Below are 20,776 nucleotides of genomic sequence, written 5' to 3' on the forward strand. Positions count from 1 at the left end.
GCTATAGGAACTACCTGTCACCAGCTCCTTAATCTGCCATCATACTTGATCACCAATCTCTGATGTGGTCCCTGGTCCCATTTAACTGAGGACTACTACAACACAAGCAGTAACCTGTTGTTGCGCTGCTCTTTCCCGGTGGACTCGGATACCACACCGGCTCCATTATAATAAGGCCCAAGGCCCAATATTCAGCGAACCTTGGATGCCATTCAAGACAGAGAAAGTAACCGTGCCTTTCACATGCTCAAAGATGGTGCACTCAAATTTCTGGGCCAGCCTTTACAACAATAGCTCTATTTTCATTTGGGAGGTTGACAGCTACTGGAATAACCTGAAGAAAAACTTTCAAAAGTAAACTTGGCAGTGGCAGTTTAACAGATTTAGTGCCACTATAACACATTTAAGTTTAAAGATAAACAAAAGTAAACCCCAAATTCAATGCAAACACATAAGACCTTGTCCTCCCTTTCAGCATTCCAAAGGGCACATTCCCTTCACGATATCTTGGTTCACTCCTTGGTTACCTCTATTAACCCCTCTCCGTCCCACAGCACCTTTCCATTCTAGCGTAGGAAATGCAACACTGGGCTTTACACATCACCCCATCTTCTCAACATTGAAGGTGTAACAGTGATTTACTGTACTTCTTATTTACCATCTCATTTTGTCTTGCGCAATCGTTCCTTTCGTCATTTACTCCCCTGACCTCCACCCTATCACAGATCCTCCCTTAAGTTAATTCCCATTTTCCCTGCATCTGTTGTTGCTTAAAACTTATTGCAATTATATATTTTCCAGTTCTGATGGAAGATCACCAACCTGAAATGTTAGCTTTGCTTTTTTTTCCAGATGCTGCCAGAGCTGGAGAGTATTTCCAGCATTTTATGTTTTTATTTCAGATGTCCTGCTTCCTCAGTGTTTTGCTTTTGTAGTTAGTTGAATATCCCTACTCATTTGGAAAACAAATTTTGAGTTCTATCAAGGTGGGTTTCAAAGTTTTCAGTCACCTAAATTCTGAGTTCTGTCAGCCACTCTTTTGCAGTTGCAGAATGTCTTCATCGGAGTTAGCTTGCAAATCTCAAAAAAAAATTATGTTTATCTTGCTGTTAACCCAGAGCTGCTGCTGGATCCAATCTGCAAATCAATTTTATTAAAATTGTAAGATGTAAGGCGACGAATGTAGGTTTATCTTCAACATCAATAGATTCTTGTCGCGCCCTGGAGATGGCAATTGCAATCAAAGGCATTGTAATAATGGCGCAATATCTAATATTTTTACTATAATATCATACCAGTATAAGAAACTGTCTGGCATTCAACAGAGTATTAAGTGATGGAAATTTAGGATTTCTGATTACTGAACTACAGTTGGATTTTGGTGTAATTTATATCCGGTGGCACTGTGGTTAGCACTGCTATGGCCACCTTCTACACTGTAGGGATTCTACGATATTTAAATGATAATGTCTACTTCAGTTGAAGTCACATTTAAGATAAATCTACTATTAGTTATCTTTTAGCTCCAATCTACGGTCCACTTTAATCTGAGACAACGAATCAAGTTCATTAAAAAAATTAAGTGAACATTCACAACTATTATGCCAGGATGGCCTAATCATTTGAAGATACCAGTGGGTAGGTACAGAGATCCCTCATTGGGCAGTTGGGAGCTGGTCTAGTTTGCAGCACAGTTGGCCACTCCATAAAGTTGTGAAGCTGACAGATAATCAAAGGTCAGGCTTGGTGTCCAGCAAGGAAACAAAGGACAAGGAAATATGTCATCTGAGATATTTGGAATGGTTGGTTAAATAAAAAGTCAGACCTAGAGAGAGAATGACCTCTAAATTAAATTTTTAGAATGATCTGGTCAGAAAATTGCAACTCATTGATTAATGTGGAAATGTTGGTATTTTGTATGTTGCTAGAGGTGATACAGAAATAAATTGAACTGAATTAGGATTCACTATAAATGTCACTCTATTATTTCATATTGTTTGTAAAACAAAATAGCTTTGATAAATTTTATATATAAATATATGTTGGCCTTTTCTCCTTAATGTGTTAATTAGTCTATCTTTCAAATGATTGGAGGGGTGCATTTGTGGGCACAAGCAACATTATTGTACAGGGTATACTGTTCACACAACAATGAATGATTTGTTACAACCCTCCCAAATTCAGATTACTCTGCGTGGACAGTAACAATAAATTTTGGATCATAATGGGTGCAAACCAAGAGAATATGTACTGCAGGCCTGAAATGTGCGGCATGTGTTTGCAGCTGTTACTTTTATAGGATGCCTTGGAAGAGAAGCAATTCATTCCAAGAAAGTTGATTTGTTTTTCAATTAGGATTTTTTGGTTTTTAGTAGGGTTCTGTTTTCTGCAGGTAGGAGATCGCCTGCTGCTGATCCTTCAGGTGGTGACAAATTGTGGATGACAACACAACAGTGCTGGCCAGATATTCCATGCAAGAGATGTAAATCATACCAGCAAACAAATTATGTGTAAGATGCTAGAACACAGCAGGAGCATCACACAGTGAAAAATAATCGTACCTGTAACAGAAACAATCCCGAGCTGGAGAAAATACTGTAGTGAGCCTAACTGCCACGATGTACTGTATTTGTAAATATCCAGAAACTAGGGCTGGAATTTTATGAGCCTTTGGGAACAGGATGGAATCTGGGAAGACAGGCAAAATGATATGGAAAGTTATTGGGTAGCATACCCGACACCTTCATGCTGTCATGCTATTTTGCCAGCAGCAATTTGCCAGCAGCAGGAAAGGTGCCGGGTGACCGACCTTCCCACAGCCCAATTGGGCCACTTAAGCGGCCAATTAAGGGGATTTTCTCACCTCTGCTTTGTCCATGGAGGGGCACCCCAGTAGAAATGGATACCCCTGTGGCATCTGCACCCCTACCTTCAATGGCCACAACATACCTTGACAGGGCCTTTCTTCGTTTTTTAAAAGGTATTTTATTCCAAATACATGGAACATCAACAAAATACAAAATACACAGTCCATCACATCATAATCCACAGTTTGTACAATTGTTTCCCTTTCAACCATCCCCGCGACGAACAGCTCCTTAAATGTCGGCATGAACGGCCTCCACCGCACCTCAAAGCCCTCCTCTGACACCCACAACTTGAACTTAATCTTCTCCAACCGGAGACATTTGTACAAATCCCCCAGCCAAGCCGCCACCCCCAGCGGCATGTCTGATCTCCAATTTAACAGGATCCTTCGGCGAGCAATCAGAGAGGCGAAGGCCACATCACCGGCCCCTCCAGGAGCTCCGGCACTTCCGAGACCCCAAAAACTGCCACCATAGGGTCTGGCTTGACCTCCACTCCCGATATCCTGGATAGCGTTCCAAACACCGCCTCCCAAAACTCTCCAGCTTCTCGCAGCCCCAGAAAACATGCGCATGATTCGCCGGTCCCCGCCCACACTTCTTGCACCCATCGGCCACCCCCTAAGGGCCACCTTGAACCTCATGCAGGAGGCGGTTGAGTTCACTTGCAGCATCCCCTCGCACCACAGCCCCAACCTATTTCCCCCCCCAACTCTTCCTCACATTTACTCTTGATCCTCACCACCTGCTCCCCCAACCAGCTGTATATATGCCCAATCCTGTCCTTCCCCCAAGTCATCAGGAAGCAGCAATTGCTCCAACAACGTGTACTTCGGTAGCTTATGGAATGCCTCCACACCTTTAGTGCAAAGTCCCGCACCTGCATATACCTAACCTCACTGCCCCTCGGCTGCTCAAACCTCTCCCACAGCTCATCCAGTCCCGTAAACTTCCCCTCTGAGAACATGCCCCGAAAACATTCCAACCCACCTCCCTCCTCTTCCCATAGATCCCATCCACCTCCCGGCTTGAACCTGTGGTTCCCACACAGTGGCGTCAGCACCGACATTTTTTCCAACTTAAAATGCCTCCTCAACTGGCACCACCGGGCTCCCCGTACATTTCTCCGGAGCTAATGGCAACATGTCGTCACTATGGCCCTCACCCTGGATCCCCTGCAGGCCTCCTCTTCCAACCTGACCAGGCCCCCACCTTCACCTCACCTTTGCCATGCAATAATAATGTAGCAGGTTCGGGAGCTCCATTCCCCCTTTCTGTCTCTGCCTCTGCAACAGAGCCCTCTTCACCCTTCGCATCTTCCCCGCCCTATCAACTCCAAAATCAATGCCTCCCCCCTCTGGAAGAAGGTCTAAGGGAGAAAGATCAGGCGGGTCTGAAAAATAAACAGGAACCTTGGCAGCACATTCATCTTTCCCGCTTGCAACCTCCTGTCAATGTCAAGTGCAAAGTATCCCACATCTTAAAATCCCCCTTAACCTCCTCCACTAACGCTGTCAAATTCCACCTGTGCATCGTGGCCCACTCACGTGCCACTTGAATCCCCAAATACCTAAACCTCTCTCTAGCTAGCTTAAACGGTAGTTCCCCTAAATTGACCTCCCATCCCACTGCATTCACCGGAAACACCTTGTTCTTCCCAACGTTCAGCATATACCCGAAGAAGGTCCCAAACCCCTCTAACAGGCCCATGGTTTTGCCCATACTCTCCAGTGGATTGTCTGCGTACATCAAGACCTGGTGCTCCCTGCCCACCCTCACAATTCCCTGATAATCAGCAGACCCCACAAAGGCCAACGCCAAGGGGTCAATTGCCAATGCGAATAACAATGATGACAGCGGGCACACCTGACTAGTTCCCCCGTGCATCCCAAATCCCAGTGAACTCATCTCGTTCGTATGCACGCCTGCCACCGGGGATGCATACAAAAGACGCACCAACGCCACAAACCTTGGCCCAAACCCAAACCTTCCCAAAATTTCAAACAAGTACGTCCACTACACCCAGTCAAAGAACTCCTCCGCATCTATAGAAACAATAACCTCTGATGCCCGCCCCTCTGATGGAATCACAACTACATTTAACAGCCTCCTGATTTGACTGGAGAGCTGCCTACCCTTCACAAAACCCGTTTTATCTTCAGAGACCACTCCTGATACACACCCCTCCATCTATCCGCCAACACATTCGCCAATGCTTTCACGTCCGTATTCAACAACGAGGTGACAATGCACGACCGATGCCCAGCAGATACTTTCCCTTCTTTGGGATCAGTGTAATCGGCACCTGTGTCAGCGTCTCTGGCAACTCCCCCCTCTCCACCACCTCTCTAAACATCTCCAGCAGGTGAAGGGCCAACTCTGTCACAAACATAGAATCATAGAATCCCTACAGTGCAGAAGGAGGCCATTTGGTCCATCGTGTCTGCACCGACCCTTGGAAAGCGCACCCTACTCAAACCCACACCTCCACCCTATCCCCGTAACCCAATCACCCAACCTAACCTTTTGACACTAAGGGGCAATGTTTTTATCTTGACCAATCCACCTCATCCACATCTTTGAACTGTGGGAGGAAATCGGAGCACCCGGAGGAAACCAATGCAGACATGGGGAGAAAGTGCAAACTCCACACAGTTACCCGAGGCTGGAATTGAACCTGGGACCCTGGAGCTGTGAGGCAGCAGTGCGCCACCATGCCGCCCAAACTGCTTATAAAACTCGGCTGGAAAGCCATCCGGCCCCGGGGTCTTCCCCGACTCCATTTATCTGATACTATCTGTCATCTCTTCCTCCAACTCTGGGAACTCCAACTCATCCAAGAATCGTCCCATATCCCCCTCTTCTCTGCCCAGCTTGGTCTTATACAACTTTTCATAATACCCCCTGAGCACCTCATTTAGCCTCGCTGGCTCCAACACCACCTCCACATTCTCCGCCCACATCCTTAAAATTTCCCTAGATGCCGCCCGCCGCCACAACTGGGAGGCCAACATACGCTTGCCTTCTCTCCATACTCATACTGCACTTCCGATGCCATCCGCAGCTGCCCCAGCACTTTGCCCATCGTCAACCTATCAAACTGCCCCTGCAGCCTCTCCCTCTCCTCCAACAACTCCTTTGTGAGGATATCCCAATATTTCCTATCCGCCTGTGCTCCTCCCTCATTCTATCGCTGTGAGCCTTGAACGAGATAATCTCCCCTCGAACCACCAACTTCCAACACCTCCCAAAACGTGGCCGCCAACACCTCCCCGTTCTAATTAAGCTCCGTATAATTCCCAATCACCAGTCTCACCTTTTCACAGAATGCCGTATCTGCCTAGAGACCTGAATCTAACCTCCACCCCGGCCTCTGCACCTGCCCCGAGCTAAGCCTGACCTCCAGCCAATGTGGCGCATGGTCCAAAATCACAATTCCCGCATACTCCACCTCCACCACTCCCATCAGCATTGCCTGCCTCACCACAAAGAAATTGATTCTAGATTAGAAACATCGAAAATAGGTGCAGGGTAGGCCATTCTGTCCTTCAAGCCTGCACCACCATTCAGTATGATCATGGCAGATCATGCAAATTCAGTATCCCACTCCCACTTTCTCTCCATACCCCTTGATCCCTTTAGCCGTAAGGGGCTCGTCCAGCTCCCTCTTGAATATATCCAATGAACTGGTCCCAACTGATTTCTGTGATAGAGAATTTCACAAATTCACAACACTTGAGAAGAAGTTCTTCCTCATCTCAGTGCTTGATGGCTTACCCCTATTTCTGGACATCCCCAACATTGGGAACATTCTTCCCGCATCTAGCCTGTCTAGTCCCACCGGGATTTTATATGTTTTATGAGATCCCATCTCATTCTTCTGAATTTCAGTGAGTACAAGCCCAGTCGATCCAGTCTTTCTTCATATGTCAGTCTTGCCATCCCGGGAATTAGTTTGGCGAGCCTTCGCTGGACACCCTCAATAGCAAGAATGTCCTTCCTCAAACTAGGTGACCAAAACTGCACACAATACACCTTCTACATGTACGAGAAGAAGTACTCCCTCCCTCCCAGGTTCCTAAACCTCCACAGATCCACCATCCCCATACACTCCATAAACCCTCCCAGCTCCTTCGCCGTCCTCGACCTTCCCATCGACTTGGGGCTCGTTCTGTCCATCTTCGGTTCCATTTCATAGTTAAAATCACTGCCCATAATAAGTTGGTGCGTATCCAAGTCCAGGATCGCTCCCAATAACCGCTTTTCAAACCCCGCATCATCCCAGTTAGGCACATATACGTTGACTAGTACCACCGGCGACCCTGCCAGCATCCCACTCACTATCACATACCTTCCCTCCGGGTCCTGCACTTCCCGGCCCCCACAAACCCCATCTTCCTGTTCAACAAAATGCCCCCCCCCCCCGTATGGTTTTGAATCAAACCCCGAGTGAAATACTTGCCCCACCGAACCCTTCCTCAGCTTAACCTAATCCTTCACCCAAAGATGGGTCTCCTGTAGAAAACTCATCTCTGCTCTCAAACCCCTCTGATGCGCAAAAACCCTGGACCTCTTGACAGGTCCATTTAGCCCCCGGACGTTCCACGTCATGACTCTTTCGAAGACTTACACCTCCATTCCCCTCTACCGTCCGCCGTTCGCCATCGTCCCCCACCAGTTCTGCCTCACTTAATCGCGTCCTGAAACGGGCCCATCCGAGATGGCCCGCCTCTCCGCCCATGACCACGCTCAATCTCCCACACTGCCACATCACATTCTCTGCCGCCTCCCCCCTCACGATCTGGCCACCCTCACAATCTCCTCCCCCGACACACCTCAGTTTACTAGCATAGCATGGCAGCTCCTGCCCGAAGGCCCCATCTGTTCACCCATCCCTCCCCCACCAGTCCCTTCTTAGCCCCTGGCCGACTTGAATATTGACAAAACCATCAACCTCACCCAAAGGGCCCTGTCAGACACACCCCTTACATAAAAAAGAAAGCACCCAAATTCATCCAAATTGGGGGGGGGGCCCGATCACATCCCTCTTGCAAACTTACAAATCCCCAAAGATTCCCTCCCTTCGGCAACACAAAATAGCCACAACAACCAAACTTTGCGGACTTAACCGCTCCAACCCACACCACCTCTCAGTTCTCCCCTAACCTATGGTCCCTTGTAAAGTTGTTTGCCCCCTCTGGCGTCTCAAAGTAATACTCCCTGCCGTTGAATGTTAACCGAAGTCTCGCCGGGTACAACACCCCAAAATGAATCTTCTGTCGGTACAACACAGCCATGGCCTTGTTGAATCCTGCGCGCCTCTTCGTCAGCTCCGCGCCAATGTCCTGGTATATCCGGACTCAATTACCCTCCCATTCGCAGACTCGCTTCTCTAGCCCACCTCAGGATCTCCTCCTTGTCCACGAATTTGTGCAACCGTACACGTCGACTCCCCTGCTCTCGGCTTCTGCCTCAAGGACCTGTGGGTCCGATCCACCTGTAGGGCCTTGTCCAGCACCTTCTCCTCCACCAACGCGGCCAACATTCTTGAAACGTACTTTGTGGTACTCGGTCAATCCACACCCTACGGCAGACTCGCATGTTCTGCCCTCTGAACCGGTTTCAATGTTCCTCCATCTTCCCTCAGAGCGACTTGCATAGATCCCCCAGGATCCCCACCTCCGTCTCCAAAGACACAATCCGATCACTCTGGTCGGACACCACCTTCTCCATCTCACGTATTGTCGCCCCTTGCGCCTCAAGGTACTTCTTCACCTGGTGCAACGACCCTCACAGAGGTGCCACTGCTCCCTCAATCGCCTTCGACCAGTCGCTGTGTATCTCCTTTCTTTGCTGGCAAAATTGTTCCTTGCTGAATCTCATCACTGCTCGATTTGAGGCATTCCCACCAATAGCGACCCTTCCCCCTCCGCCATTCTCAAATCGGTGCTGCTATGTCTCTTCCAACTGGTGCAACATCGAGGGCCGAAGGGCCTGTACTGCGCTGTAATGTTCTATGTTCTATGTTCCTTAGCCAGGTCCTTAACTGTCTTCTGCCGGGTCTGATAGCCAATAGACAAGCCAATCTTGGTTCTCCTACACCTTCTGCTCCACCTTTCTGCCGAAACTACCCCACTAACGGGTAAAAAGTTCCAAAACCAACGCCTTCAAGCCGGAGCTGCCCTGTGTGTGACCAATCACTCCAAGACCGCCATCAGATGCCAACAGGGCCTTTCTGACTGGTCCACAAAACCCACTTTACTTTGTGGGTGCATGTCCACGGAGGTCTCATCTTCTTCTAGGTGCAGCCCCAGCAGTGGAACTGCTGAGGCTGCTTATCTACAAGCCCTAAAATGCAGTCCCAGTGCTGCCCCTTCTTTTGGACCTGGTCATGTGAGCCCAGTGAACAACCTCAAATTGTATCAGGCTGAGCCTGGCACATGTTGCGGACGCGTTGACTCTACTCAACGCGTCTGCCCATAGACCATCCTCTATCTCTCCTCCCAGCTCCTCCTCCCACCTGCGCTTCAGCTCCTCGGTCTCCGTCTCCTCTGACCCCATAAGTTCCTTGTAAATGTCCGAGACGCTCCCTTCTCATAACCACCCTCGAGAAACTACCCTGTCCTGAATCCCCCTTAGCGGTATGAGCGGAAAGGTTGACACCTGTTTATGTAGGAAGACCCGCACCTGCAGATACCTGAATTTGTTTCCCCTCGCCCACCCAAACTTCTCCTCCAGCGCCCTCATACTCGGAAAGCTCCCCTCTATAATCATATCCCCCATCCTCTCAATCCCTGCTCTCCGCCATATCCGGAAACCCCATCCCTACTTCCCGGGGCAAACTGGTGAATATTACAGATTGGGGACGAGACCTCTGCTCCCACATGTCTCCTCCATTACCCCCAGACTCTCAGGGCCACCACGACCACAGGGCTGGAGTACCATGCCGGCGGGAACGGCAGAGGCGCAGTTACCAATGCCCCCAAACTGGTGCCCTTGCATGAAGCCGCCTCCATACGCTCCCATACCGACCCCTCCCCCACCATCCACTTCCTGATCATGGCTATATCCGCCACCCACTAATAGTTACTAAGATTTGGCAGCACCAGCCCACCCTCTGCCCGACTCCGCTCAAGCATTACCTTCCTTACCCGCGGGGTCTTGCCCGCCCAAACAAAGCCAGAGATCACTTTGCTGACCCGTTTAAAAAAAGACCGCAGAATAAAGATGGGGAGACATTGAAACACGAACAGGAATCTCGGGAGGACTGTCTTCTTCACCGTCTGCACCCTCCCAGCTAATGACAACGGGAGCGCATCCCATCTCCGAAAATCGTCCTTCATTTGGTCTACTAGCCGGGCCAGATTTAATTTATGCAGCCGGTCCCATTCCCGCGCCACTTGAATGCCGAGGTACCTAAAGCTTCTTTTCCCTACTAATCTAAATGGCAGCTCCCCCAATCGCCTCACCTAGCCCCGCGCCTGGATCGCAAACATCTCACTTTTCCCCATATTTAGCTTATACCCCGAAAACCGGCCAAATTCCCCTAGAATCCGCATGATTTCTTCCATCCCCTCTAATGGGTCCAATACATACAGAAGCAGGTCGTCTGCATAGAGCGAGACTCTGTTCTCCACCCCCCGCCTCCCCCCCCTCCCCGGATCAGCCCCATCGAGCCCCATGAGGCTCTCAGAGCAATTGCCAACGGCTCTATAGCTAGCACGAACAACAGTGGGGAGAGGGGTCATCCCTGTCTCGTCCCCCGGTGCAGTCTAAAATAGTCCGATGTTATCCCATTCATCCGTACACTTCCCACAGGAGCCTGATACAGCAACCTGACCCAGTCAATAAAGCCCCGTCCGAGTCAGAACCGTCCCAGTATCTCCCACAGATAATCCCATTCTACCCGATCAAAAGCCTTTTCTGCATCCATTGCGATCACTACCTCCACCTCCCTACCTTCCGGGGGCATCATGATCACATTTAACAGCCTTCTTACATTGGCCACCAACTGCCTTTACTTAACAAGCCCCGTCTGGTCCTCCCCAATAACGTCCGGAACACAATCCTCAATCCTGGAGGACAAAATTTTGGCCAGCAGTTTGGCATCCACATTCAACAGGGATATCGGCCTGTAGGACCCACACAGCTCCGGATTCTTGTCCCGCTTCAGAATCAGCGAAATCGTGGCCTGTGACATCGTCGGGGGCAGCACCCCTCTTTCCCTTGCCTCATTGAACATCCTCATCAACACCGGCCCCAATATCCCAGAGAACTTTTATAAAACTCCACTGGGTACCCATCCAGCCCCGGGGCTTTACCTAACTGCATGGCCTTCAGACCCTCCACTATCTCTTCAAACCTGATCGGGGCCCACAGCCCTGCTACCAGCTCCCCGTCCACCTTTGGGAAATTCAGCCCCCCCAAGAAGTCTCTCACCCCCTCCGGCCCCGTAGGGGGTTCCGACCTATACACCCTACTGTAGAAATCCCTAAACGCCTTATTCACCCCTGCTGAATCTCCAACCAGGTTCCCATCTCTGTCATTTACTTTCCCTATCTACCTGGCTGCCTCCCTCTTTCTAAGCTGCTGTGCAAGCATTCTACCGGCCTTCTCTCCATACTCATAGATCGCCCCCCTCACCTTTCTCAGCTGCTCCACCGCCCTCCCTGTGGTTAACAAGCCGAACTCCACCTGTAGCCTCCGCGGTTCCCTTAAAAGCCCTGCCTCTGGGGTCTCCGCATACCTCCTATCGATCTGTAGCATCTCCTTAACCAGTCGGGCCGTCTCTGCCCTGTTTACCTTCTCCCTATGGGCCCGTATCGAGATCAGCTCCCCCCTTACCACCGCCTTCAGTGCTTCTCAGACCACCGCTGCTGAAATTTGCCCCGTGTCATTGACCTGCAGGTAGCTCTGAATACATTTCCTCAGCCATTCGCACACCCCTTCGTCAGCCAAAAGTCCCACATCTAACCTCCAGTGCGGGCGCTGGTTACTGTCTTTACTAACCTGCAGGTTAACCCAATGCGGAGCATGGTCTGAGATTGTGATCGCCGAGAACCCCGTGTCCACCATCCCTGCCAGTAAGGCCATGCTCAAAATGAAGAAATCAATCCGGGAGTACACTTTATGTACGTGTGAGTAGAAGGAGAACTCCTTCACCCTCAGCCGCCCAAATCTCCATGGGTCCAACCCCCCCCCACCCCACCCCACCCCTGCTCCATGAACCCTTTTAGCTCCTTTGCCAGTGCTGTCACCCTGCCCGTTTTTGAGCTTGACCGGTCCAGACCAGGGTCAATAACGGTGTTGAAGTCCCGTCCCATGACCAACCTGTGCGAGTCCAGGTCCGGTATCTTCCTCAGCATCCTCTTTATAAACTCCAAATCATCCCAATTTGGCGCATACACATTTACTAATACCACCTGCACCCCCTCCAGTTTCCCACTGACCATAATGTACCGACCTCCCACATCCGAAACTATTCTACCCGTCTCAAACACCACTCGCTTATTGATCAGGATCGCGACCCCTCTAGTCTTTGAATCCAGTCCCGAGTGAAAGACCTGACTGACCCAGCCTTTCCTCAATCTAATCTGGTCAGTCTCATGCAACATTACCACGTCCGCCTTCAGTCCCCTAAGATGCGCGAACACACGTGCCCTCTGCAACTGTCATTTCTAACAATGGGTTGGAACCGGCAAGTTTGTCTGGTATGTATCCGTATAAGATCCTTGGCTCTATAAATAGAAGACTGGATTACAAAAGCAAGGAAGTTAAGCTAAACCACTACAAAACACTGGTTAGGTCTCAGCTGGAGTGTTGTATTCAATCCTGTACACCACACTGATATTGAGGCCTGGAGAGGATGTGATTAAAATGGTACAAGAGTGAGGGATTGCAGTTACGTGGAGAGAGTAGAAAGATTGAGATTGTGCTCTGAGAATATTAAGAGGAAATTTGATAGAAGTGTTCCAACTATGTGGAGTAAATAAGGAGAACGGTTTCCGATGGAAGAATGGCCGGTAACCAAAACACAGATTTAAGGTGATTGGCAAAAGAACCAGAGGTGACCTGAGCAAAAGATCACACAGCAAATTGTCATGATTTCAACAACACTACCTAAAAGGACGATGGAAGTACATCGAATGATAACTTTCAAAAAGGAATTGGATAAGAACTTGAAGTGGAATTTGTTTTACAGGCCATATGAAAAGAGCATTGGAATGGGACTAATTGGGTAGCTCTTTCAAAGAGCTATCATAGGCAGGATGGACCAAATAGCCTTCCTCTATATGCTATACCATTCTATGAATATGTGGTTTCCAGTATCAAATTGAGCCTGTCGGTTACATTTCATTTTAGTGCACCTGCCATAGAACTGCCTGAGAGTAATTTCATTTCCTGTACTTCGGTTCCAGGCTGTGTTCCAAACTTCTCCCAGCTACTCCTCAATATAATTTACATCCCCTTTCTGCTTTTTCAATTACTAGGTGTAAGAGTAAAATGTAAATTGCCCCACGAAGCTTGATTTTAACTAAAGGTTAAACAATCGCTAAAGTTATTTTACTAATGCGCAGCGGCACTGATGAAACCATTCTATTATAGCTAAATTTAAAATCCAAACAAGATTCAAAGCAACTTGATGGGGTCCATTTTCTCAGTTACCTCTCTGGTTGGCATGTTACACAATGCATCACATTTTTCAACACTCTATGCCTTAAATTTATGTCCGATTAACGACTTTTTAACTTGCAGAGTGGCACATTTTCAACAAACACAATTAAGGCAAGGTTTTACAAATTTGGAGAATTTATCCTTTAAACAGTGAGAAAAAATTCTATCCTCCATATCAAAGGTACAAAACCATCACCATGTAGTGATTTAGCACACTGAACAGAGATGAAATTAAGAAAGCAGCTCAGTCAGCCAGGCAACGTTCTCTTCACTAATATCTGGGAGTTGGCACCTAAGTTAGGAGAGCATTCCACAGACTAGTCACACAACAATCCGGCAGTTATATTCACAGTCATACCTATCCAACAATGTCCCAAATACTTCAATTGCCATCCCAGGGTATGTCCTGTCCCACTATCAGGACAGACTCATCAAAGGCATGGAGAGGTTGGCAAAGCACATTAATATGCAGTTAGCCTCTGAGAGTCCTCAATATGAAGTTTTATGTCTTCAGATCAAGGAGAACAAGCAAACCACTTGCTGATTACCAACTATCTTCTTCCATCAGCTGATGAATTAGAACCTTTCTGCGTTGAACATGAGAAAACAGTGAGGGTAACAAGGGCATGCTGAAAGTAATCCGGGTGGGAGACTTCAATGGTGCCAGGCAATTAAGCAACTAAAAGTGGCTTCATGAACATCCACATGCTCAACCATGGTGGAGCCCAACTCAAGTGCAAAAGATGTGGCTGACGTATTCACAACAATTTTCACCAGAATACCAAATATAAAGTCACCCATCCCTTGATTCGAATAAAGAATTAAATTGTCTCTCCTGTTTTTCAGGAGTTGGAGAACTGCTTTTCCCAGATCCAAATCACCAAGGCAAAATAGTGGTATCTCTCCCGAATGACTAAAGATATTATTATTATTTAGGCACCAGCTTTGAAAATACTCTTAAGTATTGGATAAAATACTGTTAAATTTTAACGCTCCAATGCAATTGTGTATATAGAAAGAGTATATTTAATAATAACTATCAAGGATGATAAAAATCAGCATCTGCAATAGTATTTAGCTTTTTGTCTCTGTCACTCACTTGTGTTTCACTCTCTCTAGGATCTTCTTTATTTTATCTTATCTTCCCAAGTTTTCTCTGGCTTTCCACAGAGTTGGGAGGAGCTACAATACACAGCCTAGCTCCGCAGGATAGAAGGCGACTATTCTGGCCATTGTTTCTGTGCCGGCTCATTGCTACAACAATCCAAAACAAATCCCACTGCTTAGTTCTCTCTCCATAGCTTGTATCTTCCTCTGCTTCAAATACTTATCCAATTTTCCTCTGAAAGATGCAATGGTCTTTTTTTCAAGTACTTTCTGTGGCAAAGCATTCCATGTTCCAACAATTCTGTGTGAAGAAATTTCTCCTGGTTACAATAGCTATTGTTGGTTATTTGTACAAAGTTTTAAAAACTTAAAATTGAGACTGAGAACAATACCTCTAAAATAGGGATTAAGAACAAACATGAGGAACAGATTGGTCAATGGAAATTATAAAGAATATACATTTAGAACTTATTGACAGTGAAAATAGAAACACAGGAAGTGACATCGATTTGCAGTTTCTGCGGGACATGGGGGTTAAGCAACAGATATTAACTTGGACAGCCCCTCTGAAATTACTTGGCATCACAACCACGGAGGCTTTTGTGGCAATACTTTTGCAGGGTAGTTACCTTGCCGTGAGATAAGAAGCTGGCAAGGTAACTACAGGTCAGGGAGATTGAAGAGGTAGATGCCAGAACAGGAACGCCGAATATTAGCCTTTATTGCAAGGGGGTGTGGAGTATTAAAGTGAGGAAGACTTGCTACAGCTATACAGTGCATTGGTGAGATCTCACCTAGAGTACTTTGTACAATTTTGGTTTCCTTACTTAAGAAGAGATATACTTGCTTTGGAGGCAGTTTAGAGAGATTTCGTTAGGTTGATTCCTGCGATGACAGGGTTATCTAATGAGAGAAGGTTGAGCAGGTTGGACCTTTACACACCAGAGTTCAGAAGAATGAGAAGTGATCTTATTGAAATATATAAGATTCTGAAGGGATTGAATAGGGGAGATGCTGGGGTAATTTTTTTTGCGTAGGGGAAACTAGGACTTTCAAAAGCAGGAATTTCCATTTTAAGAGATCTGAGAGGGTTGCTAACCTTTGAAATTTGTTACCCCACAGAGCAGTGGACGTGGGATCATTGAATATATTCAAGGCTGAGTTTTGATCTACAAGGGAGTCAAGGGTTATGGGGTCAGGCAGAAATGTGGAGTAAATGCCACAATCAGATGATCATAATTTTATTGAATGGCAGAGCTGGTTGAAAGTGTCAAATGGCCTTCACCTGCTCCTATTTCTTATATTCTTATGTTCTAACATGAAGAATAAATTATCCTCTCCAATAAGTTTAAAGCACTGGCTACCTATGGGGAAGATAGGACTCTAGGTCAGACAATTAAGTGGCTGACAATAGAACCAAAAATATAAGATGGCTCAGGGCTTGGAGTGAGATATTAGCAATTCAGTTCTAAACGCATCAATAACAGGAGACTCTATAGTTAGAGGCTTCTGTACCAGCAGTCCAGACGTGCTGGATGTTATGTTACTTCCCATGTGCTAGGCTATGGACATTTCAGAAAGACTGAAAAATATTATAGAAAAAAAAAGAACTTGCATTTATACAGAAATTATGACCTTGATGCATTCCAAATTGCCTCGCCAATTAAATGTTTTAAAGTACATTTAAACATCTCCTAAAATCCGTCAAAATACTTCAGGCATTTCCTTTCCTGAACTGCGGTCCTCCACATGGACCACAGTGTCAGACTTCGCCCTTCCCTCCCAGTTCGCCTAATAGTCATGATTTTATTAGATGACAGCCTTACTTCTTTCATAGTGCTCAAGCTTTTGAAATCAGAAGATTTCAAACCTCACTCAAAAGACTTCAGTACATAATCTAGGTTGACACTTCAGTGCAGTATTGAGGGAGTGCTATGGTGTGAGGCTTTTGAATAAAGCATTAAACTAAGGCCCTGTCTTCCCTCTCAAATGAATGTAAAAGGTCCTAAAGCATCATTCAAAATCCAGGCCAATATTTATCCCTCAACCAACATCACTAAAACAGATTATCTGGTCACTCATAGTTTTGTTTTCTGTAGGAACTTGCTGTGTACAAATTGGCTGATGTGTTTCAAACGTCAAATTGGCCTCATGCGATCATTCTTAACTGCTTTGAGATATCCAGAGAAGATGAAAGGCACTATATAAATGCAAGTTTTTCATTGTATGGTTTCATGAAAATTGTAATTCGCTTTCAATTATTATTACATATCCCTTTACTTATGTATTCAATTTATCTTAGCTTACAAAATATGTAACAAGATGGTTTGTGAGATTTACCAGGGTGGATACAGGTGCTGGATGATAAACATACCGAGGTGGGGGAGTCCTGGGCTTTGGTAGTACTGAGTGCGGTGCTCCTGAGTTTGGCAATAAAAATATATAGAAGTTAGAACATGGAAACAGGTTATTTATCTGACCCAGTCTGCACCAGCATTTACCCTCCACTCAATCAGATTGCTTTATTACATTTACCCCACCAAATGTTAGTTTAGTGGTATACAGTGAGCTTTTTAAAAATTCATTCGTGGGATGTGAGCATTGCTGGGAAGGATAGCAATTTTGCCCATCACTTGTTACCCTTGAGAAGGTGGTGGCAAGCATCATGAAACTCTGCAGTCTATATAAATACACCCAGTAGATACACCCAAAGTCCTGTTAGAGTTCCAACATTCGATTCAGTGAAGGGAAGGAGCAACAACATAGTTCCAAGTCAGGATAATGTAGGACTTTTATAATAATAATCTTTATTGTCACGAGTAGGCTTACATTAACACCGCAATGAAGTTACTGTGAAAATTCCCTAGTCACCACACTCCGGCTCCTGTTCGGATATACTGAGGGAAAATTCACAATGTCCAATTCACCGAACAGCACGTCTTTCGGGAGATGTGGGAGGAAACTGGAGCACCCGGATGATCCCACGCAGACCGAGGGAGAACGTGCAGACTCTACACAGACAGTGACCCAAGCTGGGAATCGAACCTGGGACCCTGGAGCTGTGAAGCAGCAATGCTACGCACTGTGCTACCATGTTGCCCACTACTTGGATGTAGTGGTCCCAGCCTTTACTGCCCTGGTCCTTCCAGGTTGTAGAGATTGCAGGTTTGGAAAGTGCTGTCAAACCAGCCTTGATGGGTTGCTGAAGCACATTTTGCAGATCATAAGAAATGGAAATAGGAGTAGAAGTAGGCCATTTGGCTCATTCAGCCTGCTCCACCATTCAATAACATTATGGCTGATTGATTGCAGCCTTAACTCCACTTTTGTGCCTGACTCCATTCCTCCTCATCTGTCTTAAGTTGAAGACCCATTATTTTTAAACTGCACTCCCTAGTTCTAGATTTCCCCCCAGAAGAGGCATTTCCTTTCCTGTACTGCAGGTCTCCACATGGACCACAGTGTCAGACTTCTAACTTCCCTTCCGGTTCACCTAATAGTCATGATTTTATTCATCCCAAGGAGGAGGAAACATGCCAAGGAGAGGACAAAGCAACAGTAGCTGACAAGGGAAGGCAAGGTTGGCATAAAAGCAAAAGAAAAAGCATACAAAATGGCGAGGATTAGTGGAAAGCCAGATGATTGGGAAGCCTTTAAAACCAAGCATAGGACAGGGGCAGCATGGCGGCACAGTGGTTAGCACTGCTGCCTCACAGCGCTCAGGATCTGGGTTCAATCCCGGCCCCAGGTCACTGTCTGTATGGAGTTGCACATTCTCCCGTGTCTGTGTGGGCCCCACCCCCACAACCCAAAGATGTATTGGCTAGGTGAATTGGCCACGCTAAATTGCCCCTCAATTGGAAAAAAATAATTGGGTACTCTGAGTTATTTGAATATATAAAAGGTAAGAGAGAGGCAAGAATAGACATTGGTCCACTGGAAAATGAGGCTGTGGCATAGTAATAGGGAACAAAAATGGCAGAGGAACTGAATAGTTACTTTGCATCAGTCTTCACAGCGGAAGGCACCAGTGGCATACCAGAACTTAAAGAGAGTCTGGCGGCGGAGATAAGTGTAGTGGCCATCACAAAGGATGCTATGGGGAAATTGAAAGGTCTGAAGGTGATAAATCGCCTGGACCGGATGGACTACACCCCAGGGTTCTGAAGTATATAGCTGAGGAGATTGTGAGGGCAATAGTGGTGATCCCTCGGGAATCACTCGAGGCAGGGAGGGTCCCAGAGGATTGGAAAATGGCTAATGTAACACCCCTGTTTGAGAAGGGAGGGAGGCAGAAGACAGGAAATTATAGGCCAGTTAGTCTGACTTTGGTTGTTGGTAAGATTTTAGAGTCTATTATTAAGGATGAGATTATGGAGTACTTAGAAGTGCATGGTAAAATAGCCATGATGTGGAGTTGCCGGCATTGGACTGGGATGAGCACAGTAAGAAGTCTTACAACACCAGTTTAAAGTCCAACAGGTTTGTTTTGAATCACTAGCTTTCGGAGCGCAGCTCCTTCCTCAGGTGAATGAGGAGGTAGGTTCCAGAAACATATATATATAGACAAAGTCAAAGATGCAACACGATACTCTGAATGCGAGTCTTTGCAGGTAATTAAGTCTACAGATCCAGGCTAAAGAGGTGTGAGTTGTGTCAAGCCAGGACAGTTGGTAGGATTTCGCAGACCAGATGGTGGGGGATGAATGTAATGTGACATGAATCCCAGGTCCCGGCTGAGGCCGCACTCATGCGTGCAGAACTTGACTATAAGTTTCTGCTCGGCGATTCTGCGTTGTCGCGCGTCCTGAAGGCCTTGGAGAATGCTTACCCGAAAATCAGAGGCTAAATGCCCTTGACTGCTGAAGTGTTCCCTGACTGGAAGGGAACACTCCTGCCTGCCTGCCGATTGTCACGCATAGTCTCAGAACGCGCGACAATGCAGAATCGCTGAGCTGAAACATATAGCCAGAAACTTGAGGCCGGAGGACAATGGAGGGTGAGTGCACCTTTTTCTTTTCTTTCTTTACAGTGTTATTGTTTGCACCATGGTGGAGTGCGAGCATAGGGGAGGGGAATCAGAGGGGTGTAGGCCGTTGGCGCCATGTGCGGGGCTGCCGGGCAAGCAAGTTCCGGGAGCGCAGTGGGGGGGAATCAAGTGGTTAAGAGTTTTATGGGGGGGTTGGGATTGTTGTTTTGTACAGGGGAGGGGGGGGGGGCAGCTGCTGACGGGGGTGGGGCAGTTGAAGTGCAATAAGGACGGAGTTGGTGACGGTGGACATCCGAGGGTGGACTTGGCGGGCTGTGGGACGCGAGCCGGGGGCTGGCCGAAGATATGGTTGATCGGCGGGGAGGGGGGCAGGGTGCCCCCCGCCCAGGCTGGTCACATGGAATGTGAGGGGACTGAATGGGCCAGTCAAACGCTCGGATGTGTTCACTCACCAGAGGAGTTTAGAGGTGGTTGTGGCATTTCTACAGGAAACGCATTTGAAGATTGGGGACCAGATTAGGCTGAGGAAGGGGTGGGTTGGGCAGGTTTTTCACTCAGGGTTGGATTTGAAGACGTGGGAAATGGCGGTGCTAAGAAATAAGCGGATAGCGTTTGAGGTGGGGAGTATAGTGGCAGATCTGAGGGAAGATTTGGTGAATGTTGATGCCCCAAATTGGGATGATGTTTAATTCCTGAGGCGGGTGTTGAGGAAAATCCCGGACCTGGACTCGCACTGGTTGATTAGGGGGAGTGACTTTAATACAGTCATCGAGCCGAGATTGGACCGGTCGAGTCCGCAATCGGGGAGGGTGTCGGCGGTGGCGAAAGGGATTCATGCAGCGTATGGGACAGAATGGAGCATACAGAGATGGCAAGGGTGGTGGAGGAGATACTGCGAGTAGATAGGTACTACTCAGAGGCTCGGAGGAAGGCTCATTGAATGAGCGGCAGAAGTCACAGATGGAGTTTGCCTCCCTGGTAACCCGGAGATGGATCTTGTTATGTATATATTTATAAATGCCTTAATAAAAATATTTTTTTAAAAAAGAAATAGTAAGGTATTAGGTAGGGCTAAGAGTGAGTCTTGGGAGGTCTACAGCACAGAAAAGGCCCTTCGGTCCATCGCATCTACCCCGGT

General features: G+C 47.3%; 1 protein-coding gene across 15 annotated transcripts in view; it reads right to left on the bottom strand.

Moving 5' to 3' along the window:
- atf2 (activating transcription factor 2) overlaps positions 1 to 20,776 on the bottom strand; it is a 282,067-nt gene that overhangs the window by 232,485 nt on the left and 28,806 nt on the right. For 5 of the 15 annotated variants that reach the window (XM_072476614.1, XM_072476606.1, XM_072476591.1 and 2 more), the window contains exons 2-3: positions 16,989 to 17,068; positions 14,641 to 14,949 (exon numbers count right to left, since the gene is read on the bottom strand). The exons of 1 other annotated variant lie outside the window; for it this stretch is intronic. The gene's annotated coding sequence lies outside the window, so the exon portion shown is untranslated. Of the gene's footprint in view, positions 1 to 822; positions 1,138 to 2,561; positions 2,689 to 14,640; positions 14,950 to 16,988; positions 17,069 to 20,776 lie in introns of all 15 variants that reach the window. 9 more of the 15 variants (XM_072476581.1, XM_072476570.1, XM_072476632.1 and 6 more) reach the window with 6 other exon arrangements.

This window comes from Scyliorhinus torazame, chromosome 2 (assembly GCF_047496885.1).
Source record: "Scyliorhinus torazame isolate Kashiwa2021f chromosome 2, sScyTor2.1, whole genome shotgun sequence".
In the NCBI taxonomy this organism is placed as follows: Eukaryota; Metazoa; Chordata; class Chondrichthyes; order Carcharhiniformes; family Scyliorhinidae; genus Scyliorhinus; species Scyliorhinus torazame.